The sequence below is a fragment of the Halyomorpha halys genome, unplaced genomic scaffold, assembly GCF_000696795.3.
Source record: "Halyomorpha halys isolate HHAL.00 unplaced genomic scaffold, Hhal_1.1 Scaffold689.1, whole genome shotgun sequence".
NCBI lineage: Eukaryota > Metazoa > Arthropoda > Insecta > Hemiptera > Pentatomidae > Halyomorpha > Halyomorpha halys.
Window position 1 is genome coordinate 5,296 of NW_027113663.1, and position 12,641 is coordinate 17,936.

A 12,641-nucleotide genomic window follows, 5' to 3' on the forward strand; every position below is an offset into this window, starting at 1 on the left:
CGGCACCACGGGGTCAAAGACGAATTAAAGAAGTTCCTCGGAAAAAAATACTTCACCTACTTTGACGAGGTTTATTGCTTTGACACCGACGGATCCGTGATATAAGCGGAAATTTTTACATTCCCTAAATCCGGAGGTACGGCTCTGGCTTGATTCCGACTGTGAGATATGCAAACTACGACCTCTATTAGGTGGGTGGAGTGAAAAGGGGAAAAGAAGGAAATTTATGAAAAATGCATCCCTTTCCTTAAAGAAAATTCCGCGTGATCTTCGGAGAGAGAGAATTCAGGACTCTGGTTTGGATCTCGACGAACAATATCTAAACGAGGATCTTCTTGAATGACCTAGGTGTTAGCATTGGAGACATAGCGATCTTGTCGAATAATATTATTTTCGACTCCCTGGGTATCATACATCACCTGCATGGGAATTAGTTCTAATAGTATTCATATGTGTCTTTTAACTTATTTATTTGTATGTTCTAACATATTTATTTATTTATATATTTTTAAAATTATGTATTAGTTCTTTTTAAATTTTTTTTTTAGTAAAGTGTTCTATTGCTGTGATTGTTTTGTTACTACTTCATTTCTGCGTTGCTAACTATTTATGATTTCTGTTAATTTGCTTAATTGGTCAAACGGTTGTAGCGGATCACTAGAAAGGAGAGGTAGAAAGGAGTAGAGAAGGAGTGAAACACAAGAAATAATGTATTGGATGAATTGGTAAATTGATAAATGGCTTTGTGCGAGAAGGAGGAAAACAAATATATGTATAAAGGGGAAAACTATATTTAAAGTGTATTGATAATTATTGTTTAAAAAATGAAAAATGTTACTGCATTGTAGTTTATATATCATGGATTGATTGGTACGCTGTGTGTTACAGCAACCCAATGTATCTCGGCAGCATGCCAAAATAAAGCATTTCTCTTTTTAATTTCTTATTGGTAAAGAATTTGATAATTAACTAAATATGAAATATTAATTTTATTACTTTATTAATTTTCGAAAATAATAGTACTATGTCGTAGAAGGTGATGAAGTGACGGAAAACGCATAAATAACTGCATTATAAAATAAATATTTTTGTATATTCGTGGTTGTTATGACAATAGTCAGTTTTTTTTCCCGAAATACGATATCTAACCTAAACTTTGCATGTAACAAAGAGAGTAATTTCTTTAGGAATTACATGACGTGCACAGTTAAGTGCATAACCTGTTGGTTTATAGGTAAATAGAGTGGGTGCAAAGGCCTTGCATCGACTTTTTGAATAGTACACCTTTGATTTAAGAGCTGGCCATCCGGCAGCAGTTCGCCTTCAGCAAAAGTGTGGCGTCTGCAGTATACTGCCGACCCTGAATATGGAGGTTAGTTTGTTATTCGCGTAGTTGATTATCAATGAATAGCTACAACTAAGCTTTAATGATGTGGATTAACTATTGATTCACTTAACATAACCTTACTGATAAACCATTCCCAAACATATGAAATGGGGCAAGTGCCTGCACCCCTTCAGTACTTCAGGCCATGCCCCGTTTAGTACCGATAATCATAGGCTAGAATCCACAACACACAAGTCAAAAGAAAGAAAAGGATAAAGAGTGCCTAAGAACCATATGTAGACTCTTTAGAAACTGACGCGGAATTCTCTCAATTCACTACAGTTGTTCGGATTTCAATTGTTTTTTCAACAATGAAAAGCGGCCGAGAAAATGAGGATGTCCATATTTCATAGGAACCAAGGGTATTGCATGCGGACCTTTCTGGACATTCCCATGATAATCCACCGACATCGGGGGAATAACCCGGAATTTCCCATCACTTTTGCCGAATGACTATGTTGTACTCAACTTAGGTGCAGTAGTGCAGAGTACAAAAAAAATCTTAAATTGTAGGAAGATAGTCCGTGTGGCGATCAACAATGGTATACAATACCGCTACCAGTACTCTGTCACTATCATCTATGTTATATCATCAACTAATTATCTTGCAAAAAAAGTCTTACTGGACATTACCAAAGTACCAGAAATTACCAGGTGCCAACAAATTTACAGAAACTAATTAAGAGCCATAGATGGATAAGATTGACGGAGTATTAATGATTTTGACGATTTTATTTTTTTTTTTTTATTTGATTGTTTTTAAAAGTTATTATTTTACATATGTACCGAAATATTGTGAGTGAAAATATTGATACCATGAATTATAAATAAATTGCCGGTTTGATGCTAGGGAGGGTTCATTTCATTTCGAAGTTGGCAGATAAAGTGATCTGTAAAGTATCCTAACAGATTTTTTTTTTCTTTTTGATCAAGTATAATTTTTCGTTTTCTCCATTTATTTTTTTAAGTACCTATTGCATTGGAAACAAAAATTCTCAGTAGTTTATATATTTTTAAAAAAATATGTTGTTTATATATATTTCTGTTTATTATTTCTGAAACTTACTTAATAGTTTCTATAGACTTCAGAAGCTGTTGTAGAATATTTCAAAATATTATTAAATAGTATTTTATGATTCTTGTAATTTATAAGGGAAAATAATGAATAATATCTTATTGCAAATAACAAATTGTACTTTCTAATATAATAATAATTAATTAATCGTGATAACTAACAGTACAAGTTACGGCAGTGAACCTGCATTTATGAAAATATTTACAGTCATGACATTATTTCACTAAGTTAAAGGTGAAAGTACATATTAGGGTAGGTCAGCTACTGCCATATTAAAGTTCGTTTACACGGTGATTATATACAGTGATGGCAGCAACTGCTATGGTGTTATCTCTGTGACAGTTACCATCACTTTAACATTTACTCTCGTAGTAGTACAGTAGCACAATCAGGCCTTGCGTAATATACGTCAGTGTCTTTCATATATTACAGAGTCTTGTCAATCAAGTGGATGGAAGGATGACAAGAAGAGACCATGAAAACTTTCCTGATGGAGAAAGGCCGAAGGGAATATGGAGAAATAGCTGAGAATAAATTTGACACATGCGGAGGACCGAAAGATATTAAACTTGGAGGTTGAGCAGGTCAGGGATCGCTTTAAACGTCGGTCGCATCAATAGAAGATCTGTCGCGGTAGTAAAACTACTGTCGCTTAAGCCCCATTTATTAGTGATTAACGTTTAAAACTTATTTTAATTTTTAAAAAATATCACTTTGGTGCCCCCACATGGCAGATAACCTATTAATGTAGTGTACTGGCATCAATGGCTGAGAACTTCTGATATAAGTGGATCGTGAAAAAAGTTCTGTCAATAAACAGGGAAAATAAAATAATTGTTTACTTCTTTTTGTTTGTTTGTTTACATTTTCGAATAATATGGATTACTTGTCTACAGTTTTGTTAATTGAATTCTGTTTACTGATTAAAATTATCTTTGAAAGGAATTCACTACTCCACATGGACGTGACAAAGGAACATTTCGGGCATTTTATGTCGAAATATGCAGAAAGTTATTGCTTTTCAATTGCAAGGTAACATGCAATAAAAAACCTTTTTTTATTAGTTTTGACCTAATTCGGGATTAGAACAGGTTTACGATAGGCTCGCGGTTGCCAGAAAGTGAATTGTAACGAGAGAGGAAATCACTCTTGCCCTTGATCTTCTTCAACATTACCTCGATGGAAGGGCGTAATGTTCCCTTCAAGGGCTTTACAGGTAGCCGCCTGATCGTGACAGCAGCCTTCACAAAGAATAAAGCCTGGAGCCTGGCTCAGTCGTGTTTTATTATTTTGTTCTCCTTTTCACCCCAAGTTATTCCCTTTCCTAAGTCGATTAGTCCAGTAGTTTGTGTACAAATGAAGGATATGAAATTAAAAAAAGTATGTTTCTAAAACTGGTTTTAAAGTTCATTCAGTCGCTTCTGTATTTTCACTTTCGCTCTGAGATTCCATTCTCTGTTCTTTTTTTTTTTTGTTTTTGTGTTTTTATAATATAAACACCTAGTCATATTTTGAGGTGCTGTTTCTAAAAACTAATGGAATCGATGATATTAATGTTGAATCCAATATTTTTCTAGTGGTTTACCTAATTCTCAGATGCAAACGTTTTGATTTATATCAGTTTTCTTATATATTTTTTTTCATTTTTGCGTGTTTTTTTATAAACAGGAAGATATGCCACCCAAGAAAAAAATCATTGCGTGAATTAAGACATGATGAGTAGAGAACATTGGTAAAAAAAAAAATGGTTAAAAATGGTTTTGGAGACAACAAAGAAACAAAAACATTTCAATTAACAATGAATTAAATACATTTCTTATCCTACTCATAATTTATTGTAAATATTTTTATTATTAATATTTATTTTGTAAACAAAAATTTATAATATTTTTCAAGATAATTTTTTTTTTCTATTTTCGTGCTGCTGTTTCACAATAACGCATTAAGCTCTGTTCAGCACCCATCCTTAACCATCAGATTTGTCCCCCGATTGATTGAAACCAAAGGTTTAAATCCTTACTTAAAAGAGCTAAGTGTGCTATAAAATGTCTCCTATACCTAGAATTAATCAAAATCAAATAAAAACGTACAATATACTTCTTAACACAACCTCTCTCTTAGATTCTTGGAGATGATGTGGTCTGCATCAAGAATTAGATTTATCCCTTAACCCTATGAAGGACCATTTTATAGAGAATGGGTGTGCAACAAGACAATCCAAGGCTGATAAAAATAAGTATTTTCTTCTACAGGTGGACTGGAACCCAGGCTCCGGTTCATTTTCTTTACTCTCTGTTTACAAACAGTTTATAGATTCATAAAACTCCGCTAAAATTAAAACCTACGGTTTTTTGGCGATCAGGTTTGAAGAAATACTTCAAAGATTATTTTCCCCAAAATAAGTTGCTACGATCCGTTTTATAAGCAAGATCTGATATACGACTGCGAGACCTGGGATCTAACAGGTACCCAAAAGGAAAGCGTAATCGAGAGATTGGAACTGAAAGTCCTCCGTACAATTACTGGAGCCTTTACACATGGAGGAGAAAAACTAACCGTGAATTGCTTGCAGCGAATGGTCAGTCTATATCTCATGGAGGTTAAGTTGGGGGAGGGGAGGGACTTGTGACTCTAAGCAATCCATCAGGACTCCTCTACACAATGCCATTATAGTAGCCAAGAGACCAAATGGGAGGCCAAAAACCAGATGGATAGATAGAATCTACAAAGATGCGAAAGAGTTGCATGCAGCAAACGAGAAAGCCGTAGGCTTTGACGGCCAAAGATCTGTTAGGCATGTAGAGGCAACCGAAAAGAAAAAATATGTTTATATATAATTTTGTTTTCAGGTTTGTATAGAATTCAAGGCTTCTTTGGTTTTTTTGTCTGCCTATGATAATAACGATATGACTAAGCTTCGATATTACCGAATATTCTTATAGCAAACAAGTTGGTATTAGGAAAAACCAGAAAATATGAATTTATTGGTTCGGTCGATCAAGGAAAGTAACATTATCTAATAGCTCATAAATCTATCTCACTATTTACATCCTGCATTAGCTAGGGAATTTTGCCTTCTATGTAGTTATCAAATGGATTTCAAATTTAACATTACTACACTATCGGGAATACATCATCAAAAGTTATTTCACCCCAATTTTTGGTTACTTTAATGAAAACTATTTATAATTACCATTCAAATTTTTTTTTTATTTCATTTTATTTTTATACCAGGCCGATCTGGTGGGCCTTACATGGTTGATATAACTTATATTATATATATATTTTAACAGTTGATTATGAGGGGGTATAGTCATAAAAATGACACCCCTAACTACATACAATGTTCTTATTAAAAGAAAATAATTAGATAAGAATAATGCTTCTTAATAAAAGAGGAAAATAAAATTAATAACAAAAAATAATGGTATTGGTACACTTTAATAAAACAAACAATTGCCTTCTAATAGTAAAAAGAAACAAGTTAATTTGAAAAAGGGAAGAGAAAAAAGAGAAAAAAAAATAATGAATAAATAAAATGAATAATAATAATAAGTAAATAGAGGTAGTGTGATTTTGAATTAATATTATATTTATTAAAAATTTATAAAAGAATGTCTGCTGCAGTCAGGGCTTCAGTCTTCGGGCTGAGGTTGGGATTCAAAATTGATGAGTCTGCCAAGTGTAGGTAGAGGTAATAAAAAATGGTGGCTGTTTCAAAACGTTAAAAATAATTATTTTTTCTTTCGGAGCTCTATATTTTAAAAACTATCAACAACACCAGAAAACCTAAGAGAACATCATTTAAAGTTGAATAAATTTGCTAAAAAATGAGCCCTAATAGAGCTATTTACGTCCAATAGTTCTCGAAATATAGCTTTCTAAATAGCAACATTTCTTAAAAATGTATTGAAAGATTAGTAGTTAGTTAATTCATTTTGAGAAATGAACTAATTATCTAACTAACTAAGAATTTTCAGGAACTATGTGATGTATAAATGTGCATTAGCACTCAAATTAAAGCTGGTTTAATGTACTATTAAGTAGTTTATGACCTGTATCTTCGTAGGAATAGTAATTTAAATGACATTTGCTAAAATAAATTGATTTATAGTTGTTCGGACAATAATTTTGATTTATAAAAACCTTTATTTCAGAAACCATAAGACGTATAGATGTCTGCCAGCACTCAAATTAAAGCTAGTTAAATTTACTATAAAATAGTTCATAATGTTTATCTTTGTAGGAGTTGTAGTTTTTATGATATTCGACAAAATATATTTACAAAATTTTAATTTCTAGTTGTTCGTATAAAATGTTGGATTTTCGAAAAAATATATCTCTAGATCCATAAGAAGCAAATATGTCTGCTAACACTTAAAATAAAGGAGATTTAACTTACTATAAAGTAGTTTATGATACTTAACTCTTAGATGTAGTAGTTTTATGATATACACATATGAATATAAATTTGGCAAATGAAAATTTGTCCGAATAACTCTAAATCAATTTATTTGAGCAAATTTCATGAAAACTACTGCTCTTACGAAAATAAACGTCATAAAATACTTTATAGCTCATTAAACTAGCTTTAATTTGAGTGCTAAAAGACATCTGTACGTCATATAGTTCCTGAGAAATAGATTTCTCAAAATAAATTCACTAACTACTGATCTTTCAGCACGTTCCAACAGTTTTATGAAATGTTGCTTTTTCAAAAAGCTATATCTCGAGAACTATTGAAAGTAAATCGCTCTATTAGGGCTTACATTTTAGCAAATTTACTCTTCTTTAAATGGTGTTCTCTTAGATTTTCTATTTTCTATTGTTGTTGGTAGTCTTAAAGATATAGAGCTCCGAATAAAAAGTTAATTATTTTTAACGTTTTAACTATTATTATTATTATTATCATTAAAATACTATACTATAAACTGTTGACATTGGTTTGTCAGTCTCAAAACCGAAATTAGTACGAGAAAGTGGATTAATTTCAACTCAATGAAGCTAAGTGAAAGTTGTAATTTGTAAATTAGGGATTCTTCAGAAAAATTAAAAAAAAAAAACTCATTTTAATTAAAGTCTGAAATTATTTCAAGATAGTAAATATATATAAACGCCCCTGTACGCCCATGTACATGCCTAATTTGTCGATTTTAAAGCTGCCTATGATTCTGTAGAATAAGACTGCCTTTGCATGGACTTATCGAACTGGGTGTGGTGTCCCAGGCAGCTGCCATAAACGCTTACAAAGGATTCTAAATGAGTAATATACTAATATATAACATTACAACGTGAATAATTTTGTAAATTAAGATGTTTTCAATAAAAATTGTGAATAAAAAGAAATATAATACTTCCATCCCCTGATCGATCAGAAATACATATCTTTTCACCACATACACATTTTCTGTAGCTGTATTATTTTATGTCGAGTTATTTCTTGTTAACGAAACCGAATAAATTAGAATTTAATTAAGATCTAAATTTGTTCAATCCTTCATAATATCTTAATATCCTTTTTTTTTGTTTTTATTTATTATTTAAAACAAAACTTTTTTGTATTAATGTGTCAATAATTGCTTTATTAATATTTATTTTTCCCTAATTATGGCCGAATAATGTAGTGTTTGGTCTCTTTTAGCTTCCAATACTACCTCTCGAACAATGAGTTTATATTATTTTGCTATTATATAATCAATATTTAGCTTTTTATTTTATTCATTATCATATAATATATACACACACACTTAGAACTCTAATACTCATTACCTTGAATTCTGCTAGCATTTATTAATTCCTTAATTAATAATTTGTTTTGGTGAAAAATAATTATATCCTGCTATTACGGTCATGAATCAGTTTTTTATCCCAACATCTTCATACAAATATAAGTGCTGTCAGATAATTTTTTGATAAAGTATGATGAAAATGGTCGGGGGTGCCGTCAAATAAAACAAAAATAGTTAATAACTACTTATTTGCCGACGTTTCGTCCCACTTTGTAGAGCTTCATCAGGCTGTTCAAATTGAGAGCTTTCGAAACTTTAAAATTTTTTGATATACATTTTTTCTAGATTTTTTTTTTTTTTCTAGAGAGAAAGAAATACTTTATTCATTCATGCTGTCCAAATACATCGGGTTGCTACATTACACAGCATACTGATCAATCCGTGATCGGATATATATAAATTACATATTTTTATATGATATAATATAATAGAAAGATAACATTTTTTTTTCACAGTTTTCTTTTACAATGAATACAATGAATTTTTTTTCTTTCCCTTCTATTTCTCAACCCCTATTTCATTTGATCAACAAATTCCCCTATATAACAAATATTAAAATATTTAGAATAATAAAGTAATAGATAAATCAATTTCTTGACCATTTGTTACATGGTTAGGTCAGTGGCGTAGCGTAGGTGTCAGTCGCTCGGGACGGAGGAGAATTTAGCCACCTCTTTATTTAGATATTTCAATTTAGAATTAATAAATTATATAGTAATTCTGAAGAACTTTTTGGGAAGAACATGTTTGTCATGAATTATACATGTTACAAATAAAAAAAGTACGAAATGCAACGGTTAGAATTATTACAATTTATCGTGAAAACTTGCCGCCCCTAAAAGTCGTCGGGGGCCGTCCCCCGCCCTCCCACTTCGTTATACCACTGGGTTATGAGGTTGTAGAGTTACCTTAAAAGCTTCTTAAATTAAACGGCCAAGTGCCGTTCCACATTTATGGGTAGTTCCTCGTCAAAACTTTTACCACCGTTGGGACTATTATATGTTCAGTTACAAGGCCTACTTTCTACTTTAATTCTAAGCGCGCGACAGTTAACTAACCATTAAAGTCTTTACGAACGCCAGAATATCTTTTATTAGAATTGTCCCTATGGGAAAGGGTTATGGTACGGACCGATGGAACTAAATAACGTACCGTAAAAATGTTTGCTGTTGGCTAAAATATACTTTGTGCAAGTCCTACCGCGACATATTCACTGCTATTTATTTATATGGTACTCACTCACTGACTATTGCAAGTAGAGCTTATTGGTCGATCTCCAGAAGGATTTATATTTATGAACATGTCTCTTTATTTATTTATTTTCCTTTTGTTTATCACTTTTATTGTATGAATAGCTCATGTGCAGCTGTTTTGGGAAAATAAATAATGCAAAATTGATGGCTAGTAACTTAAAACCATTATATGTTTGATGATAACTTTTTTGTTGAAGGTCAAAAGACAACTTCTGATATTCCTTTTGATTACAATATTATTCCTGGAAAGTGGCAGTACTCTTGAAACAGGGTTTAAAACTTTCCTGGAGAGTGGTTCGTACTATGTTGCCATATCTTTTGATATCTCCTTTATAAGTTCATTGTTCGTTCTTCCGAAAATTGTTATCCATATTAGTGCAATGAACTCCTTAATGTGTTTTCGACAGGTATCCGAGGAATCCTAGTGCTTCTCATTCAGCTGGAGATAGGCGATGAACGAAATTATGATAAGGAAAGCGGGAATACTAAACAAACTCAGCTATTAATTTTTTGTTTTTTTCAAAGTTCTGAAGAAGTTTGACGGATGCTTTGAAACGTGGAGTGGTGATTTCTAAAAAAAAAAATACGTAACTCAAATTGATCATTAATACCATTCCTTCCTAAAAACGTTCTGATTTCGTAAAGCATTCAATAGTAACCAAGGGTTGGTTATCTGTGCATTTAGTTAAGAAAATCTTATGGGTAAGATTAAATGTTAACATCTTGTAAAATGTATTGTATATGGAATAATACTCTTTCAGAACTTGTCAACGTTTTCATCTGAGTTAGCAATACATCAATCTGAATATATAAAATTTGATTAATTGAATACTATGATCTGTTTCCTTGAGATAATAAAAATTATAACATTGCGATATATATCTTTTTCTAGTTGCGCGACAGATCAAACCGGCAAACATTTGTATTTTTATTTCAGATCAACATCCTTCATTCGATAGGTCTTAGAAGACGATCTAGGTATTCTTTTAGGTCCCATTCCGTCTGGTGTATCCCTTATAAAACGTGTTTCAAGTTCCCTTACAAAGTTCCAAAGTAATGGGACTCCAATTCGTTTTAGCTTCTGTGACCTTTCGAAGTTGGAGATCAAATCTCGCTATTCCCGTACAACTATGTACATGTTGTACATATGTACTATATACAACTAATGTCGTAGACACTAAATTCATTGTCTTTAATGTGTCCAAGAATACGTCTTAGAAACTTTCTGTCAAAGCATCAAACTGTCATGCAAATATCTGGTACGGCTGTGGAAGTCGCAACTGACCTTATGAGACAATTGAAAATAAAATTGGCCTTATATTCGTGACTTGGTTCAGTAATGCTGCTCATAATAATTTTTTTTAGAAAAAAAATGTGGCCAGTTAGCTACTGATAGTGAGCATTTAATTTGAGTTTCTTCTCCCATTTGTTCCATAATCTTGTACCGCATGGTATTGGAAGCTTGCAATAACTTTAAACGTATATTTTCCCAATTTTACTTATTCTTGAAATGTGTCATCATTGCCCTTCTGGATATTGCTTTTGTTTCACTCAGGTTCACTTTAAGACTCATCATTTAAACTTTCTGCTCTATCTTGATGAAAGCTTCTTCTATAGTAGCTTGGGATCTCCCGATTATTGTGACACCATCCACAGCCTAAAGGATTTTTACGATGGAAAATATTGTGTTGGCATTTGATTACCATTGTTTATTTATGTTTCACTGATTTTCTTTGAAGGGCTAAATTAAGTAACAGTATTTCAAGCCTTGGCTTATTTGTACCTTGTGTTCACAGCAGACTAACTACCATTCTCCCCGTTCATCTGGACTTATTCGAATATCTATTCTTTTCCATTGTTTACCTAGTTAGCCAAGTAGATTTTATAGGGATGATTATATTTTTCATTGCAATATAGAGCTCTTTACTGATAACCGAATCATAGGCAGCTTATGATACGGTTATCTGTAAGTCATAAAGGACATAGATTGAGGATAAAAAATTTAGTGTATTGTAGACATATTCATACATAAAGCTACTTGGTAGACACCAATTATTCTTATTAGGGCATCAGCCTGTTATATAGTGCATATGCAAAGATCTTGCATGGATGAACATTGTAAAAGTAATTTCTAGGGGCCCACCAAGATTTGATTAAGAAATCTATAATAATAGCATGCAATTTTTATCATATTAAGCAGCCTCATTATAAATATGTCTGTGTTTTATAGGTAGTAATAACAATGTTCCTAAAACAAGCCTTAATACATATATTAGAATTACTTCAAAAAATAAAACACAAGAAATATTGAGTGGGAGGTGCCATCTGTAACACTTCGTACCGCCTCCGGTTTTGGCCATGATTAATTTTCGACTAATCTGCTACGTCAATGTTTAGGAATAACAATCTTTTTAGGAAAAGATCATACAAGCTTGTTTCTCAACGATTCTATGTGTTTTTTGGGATGCTAAATTTCTTGAAGATTAATATTTTATATAAAATTAAAGAAGAAAAAAATTTATACCAAGTAAATACCGTATTCCATTTTTGGCTAACCTGAAACGCCGATAGAGCGAGCTTAAGAAATCTCTTTTCAGTTTTCTGTGAAAAACGCAAAAAGTCCCTTTTAAATGTACGGTTGTTCCCAAGTATCAACGTTACATATTATTTTAAGCCATATAATAAATTTCATATAAAACTATTTTAGAAATTTCACGTGTACGTAGGTATAACCTGACAGTCAACTCCCTTCAAAGTATTTCACCTAGAAACGAAATGTCGCCTTTCCTAAGGGCGCTCTAACGACACATCAGTTTGGCCAAAAAATAAATAAAATAGCTTAGTTTTCTATTCACAAGCCAGAAACTGAAAAAAGAATCAAAATGGTGTAGCTTTTTTTCTATTTTCGTTGTAAAACCGACGACTGGTGAATAGGAAACGTGAAATTCGGAGCACCCCCCCCCCAAAAAAAAAACATATATAACCTTTGAAAAAAATAGTTCTGTTATTTTCTTCGGACAATTTCTTTTTGACTGGACTAACACATGGGAAGAAGAAAGTATTCCTGAAAAATAGAAAGAAGCATTAGTTCTTAGGTAACCTAGTAGGGGCAATTACTCATATTAATATATAAAAAA